Raw genomic sequence first — 16,174 nt, 5'->3', positions numbered from 1 at the left:
GTTTGATTTTGATAGAAACACTAATGGAAACAATGGATAAGAAAAAAATCTACTCAATAGAAGAAAAAGTGGAAAGAACAATTTGAGTGAATGTTCAAACTAGAAAAGAGGGGATTGATAGATGTTTACTCGGAATTAACAGCTGACTCTTCCTTCCTTATTTATCTTTATATATCCGTTTGCCTAATTCGTAAGCAAGCTTCTTCAATTTTAGAAAAATTGTTGTACGACCTTTACCTACCTACTTCACGTTAATAATTAGTTAAGGGCTCAATATTTTACAATGCAAAAAAATGCGCAATCACTTACCAATTGCCATCAAATCGATATCATCATTCTCCGCATTTCGAAATAATTTGAAAGCTCAATATTTAATTCCGAGTATGCTGCATACTGGTTTTATTTTGCTATGGACTCATATACTAATTATTTCCTATTACTATTACTTATAATTTAGTTACTCATTGTGGTTTTCTTCCGAATATTCAAATTTTATTTTGTTTATATCTTTATTTAGATATGTTTACGTTTGTGTTTTAGTTTTTACACGCTTTCGTCTACAAATTGTAACAATTTTTTGACAATGGAGCATTTCTCTCTACTGTTCCCGATAAAGGATCTATTGAAGCTTGATTATTTCCATTAAACCGCTCCATATCATCCCATCGTTCCCAAAGAGTTCGACCTGAACTACATGCGATTTCACCTAGCTACAAAAAATATTAAGAATTATAGGTAACTCAACTTCTATCTGTATAAATTATAACAAATAAATGTTTCCACTAATTATCCAATTATTCATTTGTTTGGCTACATCTGTTACGATGCCTTTATAGGAAATATACATCCTCTTTGGACTACGCCACTCTAAAACTAATTGGATCTTCATGTCCTAATAGCATTCTGTTGTTATATTTTAATGCTCTCAACAGCCTTAGCAGTAGGTTGGAGGGTGCCAGAAAACCAGAGAAGCGGGTTTATTGTTTTTGAAAGTGTATAGTCACGTGCCACTTTTGATTAACGCAAATAATGAGAAAACCAGTAAAATCAACTATCTGTTTTCACCATCATGTACTGAATTTATGGATAGTCTCTCAAAAGATTTATCATATAAGTAAATATTTGTTATTCATTTATACTTAGAACTTAATATTATTGAATAACTTTTACAATTGATAAATAAATTATAAATTATGAACAAAATAATGGAGAAAGAATAAGATATTCTAGTTTTTTGTTACTTGCATTAAAACTATAAATATTGAAAAAAATGACGGAAAAATTCTCATAAAAGAGTTAATTTACAGAAATTTTATTTCTATTACTTATAATTTTAATTTAACGCTAAAAATAGGGTTATCAGCGGCAGTTTTAATAAAGACACGACACTGAAATATGGCGACAATAATAAAATTCTTTCACGCATTAAATAAAACTAAATACAAAATTTGCAATCAGGCATAGTTAGTTTAGTTGTAGAAACAACGCTAGATAAAGCTTGACCCAATTAACAGAAGGTATAGTTCTTCCAATAACAATTGCAGAAGACAGTTACATGGCACTCATACCAAATTAAGAAATGAAAAATAATGTTTACTTCCCGTATAAAATTCGGTAAACATCTATCAAACCGTCAATCTACGTTGACTCATCATATCCACTGTTCACCAATGAAAACATCGAATCGTAAACATAAATGCATTTTTATTGGCCAAAACTGTCGGAATGTGTATGCATACAATTTCTTCGAAATATTCCTGGCGTTCTTCAGACCATGGGCGAATGAAAATAATGAAATTGCACAGTGTAGTGAAAATGGAGATTTATGAATTTAATATCAAAGATTTTGATATGAAACACAGCAAGTTAGTTTAAATATAGTTTAAAATTAAAAACAGGAAAATATTCAGCAATCTGATAATGCAATCATAATAAGAATTGCAGAATTAACTAGAGTAAATAAATTCTCCATTTATCGAGAAGTCACGAAAGAGGTTGCTGTGGATCATTCACAGAACCGAAACATGTAGAAAAAAACTGAAATCACTACTCAAGATTTTATACGTAGGACAATTTATAGTTTTTATAAGTAGAACAGGGCTGCGACATTAGAAGTAATACAGCAAAAGGTAGCAGATTATCCAGAATACAATTGTACCCGTTTAGAAACATAGCGTCAAGTTTTTTCAACATGTGGTTTTAAACACAAAAAACTGAATAAACGGATGGCTATAACGGAATCGTCAAGGATAGTTCGATGGCGACAAGAATATTTGGGTCAGATAAAAGACTACCAAATTTTTAATAGACAAATAATTTATCTAGATGAAACATGGTTTGACAGTCACGATGTTGTAAATTTCGGGTGGGTTGACAATATTCAAAATTGCTGTTTGAATGGGCCATGTTATAAAGGAAAACGCATTATAATATTACACGCTGGAAGCGAAGACGGTTTCGTGCCTAATGCTTTCGTAATATCTGCTAGAAAAATTAAAAACTTTGCAGCTCATTATCATGAAAATATGACAGCAGAATTATTTGAAAAGTGATTTAATGAACAGCTTTTACCTAACATTTCGCCACAGTCAGTATTCGTTATGGACACCTCATCCTATCACTCGCAGCAATTCCTTAAGATATCAAATAGTAGTAGTAACAAAGCTCAAATTTTAGCATTTATCTGTGAAAAAAATATTCCTATTCCTGTCAGCGATCGTAAAAAAGGCCCAGCAAACAAAGAATTGCTCACTGTTATTAGTTCAGACGATTCTGACCATGATTATTTATAAAAATACTTTGGAATTAAAATGTTTTTTTTATTTTGTTTTATTTGCAAAGAATTCATTGTCTTTTATTGTTTTTGCCTTGAAATTTGTTTTCCAGAAAAAAAAACAATTGAGGTATAAAAAGAACTCTGCTCACATCTGGTACCCTGTTTAAACCAAACGCCCTTACAGGCAGGTGCATTTTACTCGTCTATTTACGTTTCATAATTTAATATTCAGTTGTAGTAAGTTAACAAGGTATAATAATGGTTTTTTTCCAGTTCCAAATAGGACTACAATTAAGTGCATCTGTCTAAATAAAGGCGTATAATGCCATCCAATTTATAATGATTCGATTGCCATTAAATTTATAAAATGAGATACCTACGCCTTTTGTAATTTTTATAAAGAATGCGTGATATTGAAAGGAAATAATGTTTGAAAATTCATAAACTAGTTTAATAAAATTTTATATAATGAACTCGTGGAGCTCCTTACCTGAAAAGATCATGGAATAAAAGTTTATAGTAATTTTTCATTTTGTTGATTATATTTTTAAGTCAGAGATTTCACGAATAATCAAAGAAATGAAGGTGAAAAATTGCTTACAACTGTTTGAAAAAACACAAACAACACCTTATAGAAAAAAACTTTTTTTAATTATTGTAAGTATGAAAATTAACAATCAAATTTTTTCAAATCATTATTTTCAATGCAAAATAAATTTATTGGCTATCATATTTCTCTCTCTTGAACGAGCCGTTGTTCACAATTTACATCTCTATTCTTCAAATTGTTGACTAAACTAAATAGATTAGATATGATTGGTAATTTATTCGATTGTAACTTTTCGTTTGCATATTGGTATGAACATGTCAAATATTTTCAGACTGTTCTGGCTATATTCGAAGATATTCGAGAAAATTAGATTGGCTATCAAACTAGATGGAAAATTCACAGAAGTGATTATTATACTCGATATAAAAGAAAGAGATTTGGCATGTGAATGTAATTTTAAATCTTTCAATCTATGATTTCTATTGTTAAATAAATAAAATCCCATATATAACAATATTTAGATTTATAAATTCTCTTCTCAATTTGTTCAATTGATACTCTACATTATTCAAATTTATATATTGTTTTCCAATCTCTACTTTTACCTGGATTGCGAAAAATCATAAGTATCATGTCTATTTAAATATTTTGCTATATTCTCATTCTCATCTTATTTATTTTAGTTTTACGAGATTTGAATTATAAATCGTTCCATACTTTTATTTAGGCAGATCTCGCAATCTTAATAAATAAATACTTTCATCAGTTTCATTTTTAGTGTTCCATTTAATGTTCACTCAATTTTCTAGTCCCATTTTCTCTTTTATTTGAATATACTGAATTATATTATAGATTATATTAAAACAACGTTGGCAGACTATGAAAATGGTATTATTATTATGGAAATGTAAAATAACATTAGAGCAGTTGAATCTAGTTTAATTAATAAATATATTTATGCGCATATTAGAAATCTGGATATAAATTTCAAGTTATCAGCAAGTTTCTTATTACAAGATTATCAATTGTGATTATACTCAAAATTTGGATTTGAATCAAATAAGAAAACATCTTATCGCGATGTATAAACCCCATCAACGAAGTCTCTACATGCAAGGATCAGATAAAGTGAAAGATACAACAAAATGGCCAACGGACCTTGTAACGGACGACCCAATTGTATACCGTATTACTTCTCACGGGTTCGGCAAGTTTTCCTTTTTTGTATCCCTCGTCTCTTTATGTGATACTTGAACATTTATCTAAAAAACTGGTTCAATTTCACAAGATGTTCATTACCATTTGTATGTAGGCCCGGTAACTGTAAACATTATTTTTTTCCACAAATAAAACCCTATAAATCAAATATGGTTTAATAAATTTACAGTAAATAGGACCAAGACAGATAAAGTTTGATTTGAGGTTTAAAAACACTCTTAATCTAGCTGGCAAAGATTTGGTTCCAGTTCATATATATATTTTACTAGTGAAAATACCGAGATCTAAACTTGACTAGTAAAAAGTTATGAATAAAAATTCCTATTCTTCAAATGTATTCGTTCACATTCTACAACAAGCTGTAAAATATTCATCTTATACATACTTTGATATACAGGAAACAAATATTTTCAAGAAAATTATTTAATTTATGTTAAAAGTGATCACCACCTACATCACTTTTTTTGTAATAGAAGTTTCCATATCTGGAAAGTTTACATACAGTCTGTGAAAACGTATGCTAAGGCTTCGACTTCTCATTTTAACAACAGCAATTTTAATTTCTTATTCCATTATAGTATTCAAGTCGGAATCATTGTTAAAACGACATTATAAAATTGTGTGGATTAACTCATGTGATCACGTCCCATGTCCCATAAAAAAATTCAAAAGTTATGAGCACCTTCAAAAAATAGTATTCGGTTTTTTCACTTATAGCTCATAAAGTTCTGATTACAGAAAATTTTCTTTATAATTTTAATTCATCGCTGAAAGTAGTCGTGTGCAACGCTTCCAAATCAAGTTGATCAATTAAAAAAAATTTCATCGTTCTAAACTATGAATATAATTGTCGTGAAATTTTCCGCTTCGTAGAGCTTATATATATATACATATATATATATATATATATATATATATATATATATATATATATATATATATATATATATATATATAAATTTTCAATTTGGCGATTTCAGCTCCACGAACTCACAAATTTCAAGAGAATTAACTCTATCCTCCCATAACCCAAAATCACAAATGGTAAATTAATAAAAAATTCCCCAACTTCCCCTAATTATATACGGAAATTTTTGAAACAACATTCTTCATTTGAAACACTTGTGATTGTTTCCCGAAATTGGAGGAAAACCTGAAGGATATTTCAGAAGATGAAAAAATGTGTGTAGCACTAAAACTAAGACGATTTTGCGTTTATTCAAGGACATCAAGGCATTAATTTACTTGTTAGTTCGCTTGAATTTCTACTGAATACACTGACTACACCACATTTATACTGTCTGACGCCTGTTTCAACAAGCAAGTTATCGTCTTCAGAGACTGAAGGTAAACTGTCGATCCCTGAAGACGATAACTTGGTTATCGAAACCTGCGTCAAACAGTGTAGTTTTTGATGTGATGGTACTATAAACAGTGTATTTAGTATGAATATCACACACAGTTCTAGAAATTCCGTCTTAGTTACGCTTGAATTTGTATCAAAGTTCACCAAATGTTACTACAAATACTGATGATTTTAAGAAGTATTCATAACAAATGCTAGATTTATTCCCAATTCCAAATTTTTATCCATGATAACAGAAAACCAGTGAATAAAATACGTTTTAAATGAATATAAACAAAAACTTTTACTTTTGGCCAGACAATATATGAACAGAGCGTTGTTTCTGAGCGTGTAGATAATTTATTGTCAATTGTCAGCTCTCTGTGCACGTCTAGCTCGTATTGAACTCATTTTAAAGTTATGTGATTCTAATAATTGAATAGTAGGGTATACTCGGCATTGAATGCCTTTTGAGTTCCGTAAATGTAAACAGATGTTCCTAAATATCAAAGATGGTTCTCTAAATTTATCTCTCTGTCTTTTATACACCAGGAAGACCAACAACATTAGACAACGACATGCTAAGGACAGAAGTGGAAGTAATTGTTAGACGAGGAACGACCATCCAAGACTAAAAAGCAATTAGCTGAGGAGGATCCATTACATACAACGTATTGCTTCAACGGCATCATACATTGTTTTCTGATCGCTTGGTCACTGGAGACAAAAAATCGGTCCTATATAATAATCCAAATCGCGAAAGACAGTGGCACGAAGTCGGGTTTACATCCCAGTAAGGAGCTTTAGTGCGTTCGGTGGAAAATACGTGGAATTTTTTATGTTGAGTGTTGAAACGTTGACAAACTGTTAATGCAGATCTTTATTGAGAGCAACTGGGTCTATTGAGCCAACCTCGAAAAGTATCCGGTGATTTTCAGAAAATGCGACAATACAAGACGAGTCCTGTGAAAAATTAAATGATTTGGTGTCACCTACTGCCCGCATTTTCATCGATTGAAATACACTATTACACTATTTGATTTTGATCGGCTTGTACTTGAATAGTAGATTAAAAAATGTTGTTGATAATGAAGCTGATATTTTTAATGATTGAAAATAATTTAATTTTTTTAAGAAAGCGACATTACTTGTTGTACTCGTACATTTAAAAATCACACTATTGATGGAATGGGAAAGGATTCTTTGACATATAAGTGGAAACTGGAATATTTCGAGCTTATTTGGTCACAAATGAAAGGATAATAGGCTCGGTACAATACAAAATTCAAACTTGATAATTTTCGTCAACTTTTATTGCAACTATTATCAAAAATATTTGCGGAGAGATATAGAAAACGTAATTTCCAAGAAATGTGGGAGCTTGACGATATTGTAGAGAAAACTTCAAAACTAATTGGCAATTATGTTTTTAATGTCATGTTCATGATACGATATAATATTATTTTACGCTTATTGTTTGGAGGTCGGTAATATTTTATAATTTCCTCTATCAATAATAAAAGACAATTCTTTTACAAGCCTTACTCGGGTGGAATATTTTTGTTTATGACCTCATAAACTTAGAGCAGGAATTTAAGATTTTATTCCTCGTAAATTTTTTGACTCTAAGAGTCTCATGAATTTTAAATCACTTTACCTGATACGATTTTCAATTTAAGAAAAAAAATCAATAAAAAGATTATTTAGTTGTTTCAGTTTTTGCATTACATCGAAAAAATTGATGTTATGGCTACATAAAACAAACGTAAACAAAATATGGGATTAAATATTTAGATTAGATGTCATAGTCTAATCAAGAATCTTAAATTAGTATTTATTCCACATACTATTAGTAAAATCATGTAGCTCAATTTATTCGATTTCGAATTATCACTATATCATTTAGAGTCAAAAGTTAATTAGCGCATAAAGAACTTCAAAAGCTATAAACAATTGAACAACTTCAAAAAATAGTGTTTGATTTTTCGCTCACAACTCGTAAAGTAGAAATATTTTTGAATTCTTAGTTAGTTTATGAGATAAACAATTTTTCTTTTAAGAGCACTAATTTTACTTATTATTTACTTTCACCTTATTTGCCTGTACTAAAATGGGTTGTACAACAGTTCAAACCCTTTAATCTTTTTAGCTGTGCTATTTATTCTACTTAAAAAATCCAAACAACAAAAAACTCTACTTTTTATTAAAGTTTGACATTGTCAACTAGAATTTGTAGTCAATATTGATAGTGTAATTTGATATATTATTTATTTTGTTTCTCTGAAATGGTTTACTCTTTGCAAGAAAGAATTGAAATTGTAGGTTTATACTACCAAAATAATAATTGTGCAAGAGCTGCTGCTAGAATATTTAACGAATTACATGAAAAGGGAAGACATGCAACTCATAAGTATGTAATTCAACTGATGGAGAAATTTACCACAACAGGGTCTGTTTGCAATAAAGTGCATAAGCGAGAGGGACTCGTAAATAACGAAGCAATCCAAGTGGCAATTTTAGGGCAAGTCAGCTTAGAGGCTCAACAACCCCAATCGTTGTCAACAATAAGTAGAGCAATCGGTGTTTCATCTTCTACAGTTTTCCGAGTTCTACATAAATTCAAGTACCACCCATACAAAGTTAAGTTGGTGCACGAGTTGAATGAAGATGATTTTGATCGTCGTCTAGAGTTTTGCGAATCAATGACGCAAATTATCAATAACAATCCACAATTGTTAAGCAATATTTGCTTTTCTGATGAATGCTCATGGTCATTAAATGGCTTAGTAAGTAGGCATAATTGTAGATATTGGGCTGAAAGTGATCCACATATTATGCGTGAATTCCATACACAACATCCCCAAAAGTTAAACGTTTGGTGTGGTATCCTAGGTGACCACATTGTCGGACCTTTCTTCATCAACGGAAATTTAAATGGTGAATCATATCTTGAGTTACTCAGGGAAGGGGTTGACCCACGTATTACAACAATAATAGAAAATGATGGTAACCTTTCCGAAGATTTACTGGTATTTCAACAAGACGGAGCTCCCCCACACTATGCTATGCCTGTCTGACAATTTTTAAACGAAACATTCCCCGCTCGTTGGATAGGTAGAAGGGGGCAGATGATGGAGTGGCCACCTAGGTCACCGGAACTAACCGCTAACTAAAACTAAACTAACCACTTTAACCTACAAGTATTATACATTTTTGAAATCAGCTCAAAGAGGAGTATACAAATTTTACATAAAAAATATGAAAAGTAATTTAAAAAAATAAAGGGGATGCTGCTAGGGGTGAGGGGGTGGCTTTTCCAGTAAGTTCAAATAAGCCATAATTCTTGCCCCTTCCAACATAAATTGACGTGTTTTTGGATTTTTTCTAAATACCAGTATTACAAAAGTTATTAAAGGTGGATACTATAATCTGAAAAGCACTGTATATATATATATATATATATATATATATATATATATATATATATATACAAAATGGTCCCAGAAGTACCTGGCCTGACCTAGAGATAGCGGTGGTTGCTTAAAAAATAGAATATACAAAATACACAAAAACTACACAATCTATACAGCATATATTTCAAGTTGGAAGTCGTTATGTTGTTTATTATTTGTTTGGCAGCTATCAATATTGAACGTTTCTAGTGAATTTGTAATCATGGAAAAATTAGTCATCGTTATGTGATACAATACTTTTATTTGAAAGGCCTCATCCCAACCAATATAAAAGTTGAACTATATTCTACTCTGAGTACGACTACTCCTTCGCTATCAACAGTAAAATATTGGGTAGTAAAGCTTAAGTAATGCCGTACGACCTGCCAAAATCAGCATTGCAATGGTCGATGAAATGAGGTGACAGCTCCAGAAATGTTGATGAAAATCCACAAAACGGTACTGGATGATCATCCACTGAAAATGCGCTAACTAGCAGACATAATAGGTATATGAAAAAGTGTGGTACATCGCTTATTAACTGAAAATTTGGACATGAGGAAGCTGAGCACAAGATGCCGAGTTTGCTCACAATGGAACAAAAATAAAGGCGAATTTTTGCAACATTTGAGCGAATAATTCAAGCAAAAATGGCGATGTTGTTTCATTAAAACTTAAATTGCTTCCTAACGCACCCCTATTCTCCCTTCGGATTGTTTTCTTTTCCCACCAGACTTGAATAAATGGTTTGGAGGTCAAAGATTTTCCAACAATGAAGAGATGATGTTGGTAGCTAATGGCTATTTTGAGGAGCTGGACGATTCTTATTATAAAAAGTTATTGAACATCGTTGGAAAAGTGTATGGTAAATATATTTTTGTCCAACATTTTTATGTTTTCTTTGTTGGGCCAGATACTTCAGGGACGTTCCCGGGATAATGATATATAATGAAAGAAAATTATAACCTTTCAACTTAACACTTGACTTTGTTAATTCAACCTAAATGGAAATATTATAAACAAAGTACTTATAGTTTGATAACTTTTATGACGTAATCTTGTTTTGTATGAATGTAAAAACGGTTCCATTAAGAGAAACAATTTTACATTATTCAAACATTTTTTCAGTTTAAAACTTAAGTCTAAGGAAATCGTTAAGTTAGTTGGAAAATTGACTTAAATGAAAAATACCAACTCACTTAACAGCCTAACAAAATTGTGAATAATGGTGGTATAGTTTTTTTAGTAAATTTCCTACTTTTTGAGGATCTTTATTAAGAATTCAAAAATATTTATACTTTACGAGTTGTGAGCGAAAAATCAAACACTATTTTTTGAAGTTGTTCAATTGTTTATAGCTTTTGAAGTTCTTTATGCGCTAATTAACTTTTGACTCTAAATGATATAGTGATAATTCGAAATCGAATAAATTGAGCTACATGATTTTACTAATAGTATGTGGAATAAATACTAATTTAAGATTCTTGATTAGACTATGACATCTAATCCAAATATTTAATCCCATATTTTGTTTACGTTTGTTTTATGTAGCCATAACATCAATTTTTTCGATGTAATGCAAAAACTGAAACAACTAAATAATCTTTTTATTGATTTTTTTTCTTAAATTGAAAATCGTATCAGGTAAAGTGATTTAAAATTCATGAGACTCTTAGAGTCAAAAAATTTACGAGGAATAAAATCTTAAATTCCTGCTCTAAGTTTATGAGGTCATAAACAAAAATATTCCACCCGAGTAAGGCTTGTAAAAGAATTGTCTTTTATTATTGATAGAGGAAATTATAAAATATTACCGACCTCCAAACAATAAGCGTAAAATAATATTATATCGTATCATGAACATGACATTAAAAACATAATTGCCAATTAGTTTTGAAGTTTTCTCTACAATATCGTCAAGCTCCCACATTTCTTGGAAATTACGTTTTCTATATCTCTCCGCAAATATTTTTGATAATAGTTGCAATAAAAGTTGACGAAAATTATCAAGTTTGAATTTTGTATTGTACCGAGCCTATTATCCTTTCATTTGTGACCAAATAAGCTCGAAATATTCCAGTTTCCACTTATATGTCAAAGAATCCTTTCCCATTCCATCAATAGTGTGATTTTTAAATGTACGAGTACAACAAGTAATGTCGCTTTCTTAAAAAAATTAAATTATTTTCAATCATTAAAAATATCAGCTTCATTATCAACAACATTTTTTAATCTACTATTCAAGTATTTCAATCGATGAAAATGCGGGCAGTAGGTGACACCAAATCATTTAATTTTTCACAGGACTCGTCTTGTATTGTCGCATTTTCTGAAAATCACCGGATACTTTTCGAGGTTGGCTCAATAGACCCAGTTGCTCTCAATAAAGATCTGCATTAACAGTTTGTCAACGTTTCAACACTCAACATAAAAAATTCCACGTATTTTCCACCGAACGCACTAAAGCTCCTTACTGGGATGTAAACCCGACTTCGTGCCACTGTCTTTCGCGATTTGGATTATTATATAGGACCGATTTTTTGTCTCCAGTGACCAAGCGATCAGAAAACAATGTATGATGCCGTTGAAGCAATACGTTGTATGTAATGGATCCTCCTCAGCTAATTGCTTTTTAGTCTTGGATGGTCGTTCCTCGTCTGACAATTACTTCCACTTCTGTCCTTAGCATGTCGTTGTCTAATGTTGTTGGTCTTCCTGGTGTATAAAAGACAGAGAGATAAATTTAGAGAACCATCTTTGATATTTAGGAACATCTGTTTACATTTACGGAACATTTACGGAACTCAAAAGGCATTCAATGCCGAGTATACCCTACTATTCAATTATTAGAATCACATAACTTTAAAATGAGTTCAATACGAGCTAGACGTGCACAGAGAGCTGACAATTGACAATAAATTATCTACACGCTCAGAAACAACGCTCTGTTCATATATTGTCTGGCCAAAAGTAAAAGTTTTTGTTTATATTCATTTAAAACGTATTTTATTCACTGGTTTTCTGTTATCATGGATAAAAATTTGGAATTGGGAATAAATCTAGCATTTGTTATGAATACTTCTCAAAATCATCAGTATTTGTAGTAACATTTGGTGAACTTTGATACAAATTCAAGCGTAACTAAGACGGAATTTCTAGAACTGTGTGTGATATTCATACTAAATACACTGTTTATAGTACCATCACACCAAAAACTACACTGTTTGACGCAGGTTTCGATAACCAAGTTATCGTCTTCAGGGATCGACAGTTTACCTTCAGTCTCTGAAGACGATAACTTGCTTGTTGAAACAGGCGTCAGACAGTATAAATGTGGTGTAGTCAGTGTATTCAGTAGAAATTCAAGCGAACTAACAAGTAAATTAATGCCTTGATGTCCTTGAATAAACGCAAAATCGTCTTAGTTTTAGTGCTACACACATTTTTTCATCTTCTGAAATATCCTTCAGGTTTTCCTCCAATTTCGGGAAACAATCACAAGTGTTTCAAATGAAGAATGTTGTTTCAAAAATTTCCGTATATAATTAGGGGAAGTTGGGGAATTTTTTATTAATTTACCATTTGTGATTTTGAGTTATGGGAGGATAGAGTTAATTCTCTTGAAATTTGTGAGTTCGTGGAGCTGAAATCGCCAAATTGAAAATTCGAATTTCAATTTCAAAATTTGTATCAATGAACCCCTAAAAGTCTTCGAGTAGTTACAAATTATCTTCAGAATTCAATAGTTTTGAGTTTATAACTTCAAATATATCAAAATTCTGGCATGTTAGATGATTATTCTAAAATTGGATTTCCTATAAATTCGTTTTTTTTTATATATATAAATATTACATAAAATATCATCGACATCTATGGAATTTTATGAAATTTCATGAAATTGAGCTCACATGTACTGTAGTTTTAGGTATATACAATGCTATTTAGAGTAGCCGCGGCAAATTCGACAGGTAATTCTAGTACTAATTCAATATTAATGGAGTACATCATTAACCTCAAATTAAATCCTTTGCAAGTTTCCAACATGAGAATTTAATGAAACACCGATGGGAATGTAATATAGTTACAAAACCATATCTGATATTATAAACGTGTTTCTATGAACCTAGTTATGAACTAAAATATAAAACTGAAAAGAAACCATTAGCATTTCATTGTATATCACTGATTATTGAATAGAGCATTGAATAATTAAATCAATTCAAATATTAGGAAAACAAAAAACCGTTCACTTTTCCAAAATTAATAATATACAGACCATACATCTTTGCACCTTTGTATTCACCCTGTAGTAGCATGTATGCAGAAACATGGTACCACCTGTCATATCCAACTAAAGTTAAAGAAATTTTCCCAAACAAATAGATCTCTGACAAAGGAGATATTCCGTAGTTTACCTATAGTACAGACCTATTATCAGATGATTTTTCTATAAATTTTTCTTGAAATTTATAAACCAAGACCACTACTTCAATTGAATGAGAAACTTCGTTGTGAAATGGGAGCATACCCGGTGTTAAGCTTTGAAATGTTTTAGAAAATCCTTATAAATACCCAATGGTCTTCCTGTTACCTTTTTAGTGTCGAACTCTTACTGACTGAACTCCCCCTCCTGGGCTTTTACGCACTTTGTAGCGGAATCCTCTCTCGCATTTCATCTGTTTTTATGTATTTCTACCTATCCAGCCCTTTTTCTCTTTCTATTCTCAATTATAGCCTAATGGCTCATTTTGCCATCCGTGTTTGTTTCTTACCTGGCACCCATAATATTTGTCTTGTTAAAAGGTCTGCTTTCTTTTCTTTCATAAGTAATGTGCTAAGCTTCACCCACATCTTCATAGTACACGAGTACATAAATTCTGTGAAGATATGGCTGCTGATAAGTCGTTTACCGCTCTTCATCTGTCAAATAAATATTTCTTAAAACATCTGTGACCTGATGGGACTTTATTCAGGTAGTAACGACTTTTCCGTGTATTACTTTCAGTCAGGCTTCTATATCTGAAGTGAGTTGCCAAGTCCATCTTCAATACTTCCTAGTTTTATCACTTTTCCTTTCATCTTTGCTTTAGTTGCTCCTGTATGTTCTCTCAGAAGTTCTATCAGATGTGTGCCTGGTTTGACTCCAACGGCTTCTGTTGAGATAGTTTTATATTCGCTGGTGATGCAGATTTAATTTCATTTTAATTATTTAATTTCAATTTATTCATGTCTTGCATCACACTTTACTAGTAGCATATAGGATTTCGGAGTGTACAACCGATTCAAGTACTCTCATTTTGCTTGCTTTGTGCCCTCCGACTTTTGGCATCAGTTTAGTTAGAGTACACACGGTATCTTCAGCTTTCTTAATTGTTATATCAACTTATTCTTAGCATTCCATTTTTCGGTCTGACTATACTTATTAGTATTTAATTACTTCACCTAAGTTAATCCTAGTGCCCATTAATTCAAATTGGATTGACGCTATCTTCCGACTTTTGGTCAGGAGTACTGCTCCTGTCTTTTTCGGTACTAATTTCCATTGTTCTATTAACTTGGTGGAACCTTTCATCCTACTCGTCTCCTGATAAATGGGAATGGAAAAATGAATGATGAAATTAGACAGCTAAGCGATTTCAAGGAATCTAAGAGTTTATCAACTAGCAAGCTTCTCTAGAAAATTGATATCGCCCAACAGCTTTCTAATTTGTGGCCCCAGAAAAATTCCCCTTCTTTAGCGTAGCGTTACCCTACTGGCAAAAAACTTAGGTATTTGAATTATTCATCAATTCATAGCCATAAAGGTTTTCATTAATCCAAATTCAATGTGAAGCGAAGACAAATGTACAAGGGTACTGATTTTAGTTACTTATTCTGAAATAGTAACAGTAAATGACGGTGTTGGACGTTCATCATCATTCTTATTCATATAGTCACTTTTAAAAGCATAGAACCACAAAGCAATACATGGGATAAAGAAGTCTTAGAATAATATTTCCCTAACTTCTCTTTAGTTTCTTACATCAATTTCCGACGTACAAAATATTTACTCAATAACCAAAACAGTTTTTTTATATCAGTGTTAAAAGTCACACTTTCATCAAATCGTCCTCGTATATGTATATTAGAGGGCTAAAATATATTAGTACATGTAATACAACCAATATGAAGATAAGATAAACTGTCAACGTTAATATATTTTGAAAATAAACAGAAATTTATTCGCAAAAGTCAGTAGAGGTAGACATTTATACATCATACTTAGGATTTAATATTTCCTCTTTGAGTTAAATAAATATCTTCAGCGCTATTCAAGGAAATTGAACATTTCCCTTTAATTCTAATAACGACAATTACAATCACATCACTCAAGGTAAAGAGACATCAAAGTAATAAAACTACAATCTAACAAATATAGTCTTAAAGGTATTTACAAGGATCACTAGTTCAACAAGAGGTTGACAATAGAAGTAATTCAAATCTACCCATCAATAGCATCAATAGTAATTTTCTGATGGTCTATTTTAGATATTTACATAATATTTACTTAAAGGTGAATTAGTTTTTTATCAGAATTGAATAATTAGACTCAAAATGGGACCGCACTGATGGTAGTTTAAGACAAATAAAACTGTGTGCAAAATATACCAAAAAGAGTTCAGATAAAAACGAGAAAGCAACAAGCAATCTTTATAAGATTACACACTTGCCTTCTAATAAAACTCACTCAGAGTGATTCGTTCCAAATTGCACTCGATTAAAAACATATTTTTATTTATTGCTCAAAATATAGAAATCGAAGAAAATCCAAACAATTGCCAAGAAGTAATCGA

Source organism: Diorhabda sublineata, chromosome 4 (assembly GCF_026230105.1).
Source record: "Diorhabda sublineata isolate icDioSubl1.1 chromosome 4, icDioSubl1.1, whole genome shotgun sequence".
Lineage (NCBI taxonomy): Eukaryota > Metazoa > Arthropoda > Insecta > Coleoptera > Chrysomelidae > Diorhabda > Diorhabda sublineata.
The sequence above is the reverse complement of the archived record's forward strand: the minus strand, read 5'-3'. Positions refer to the sequence as shown.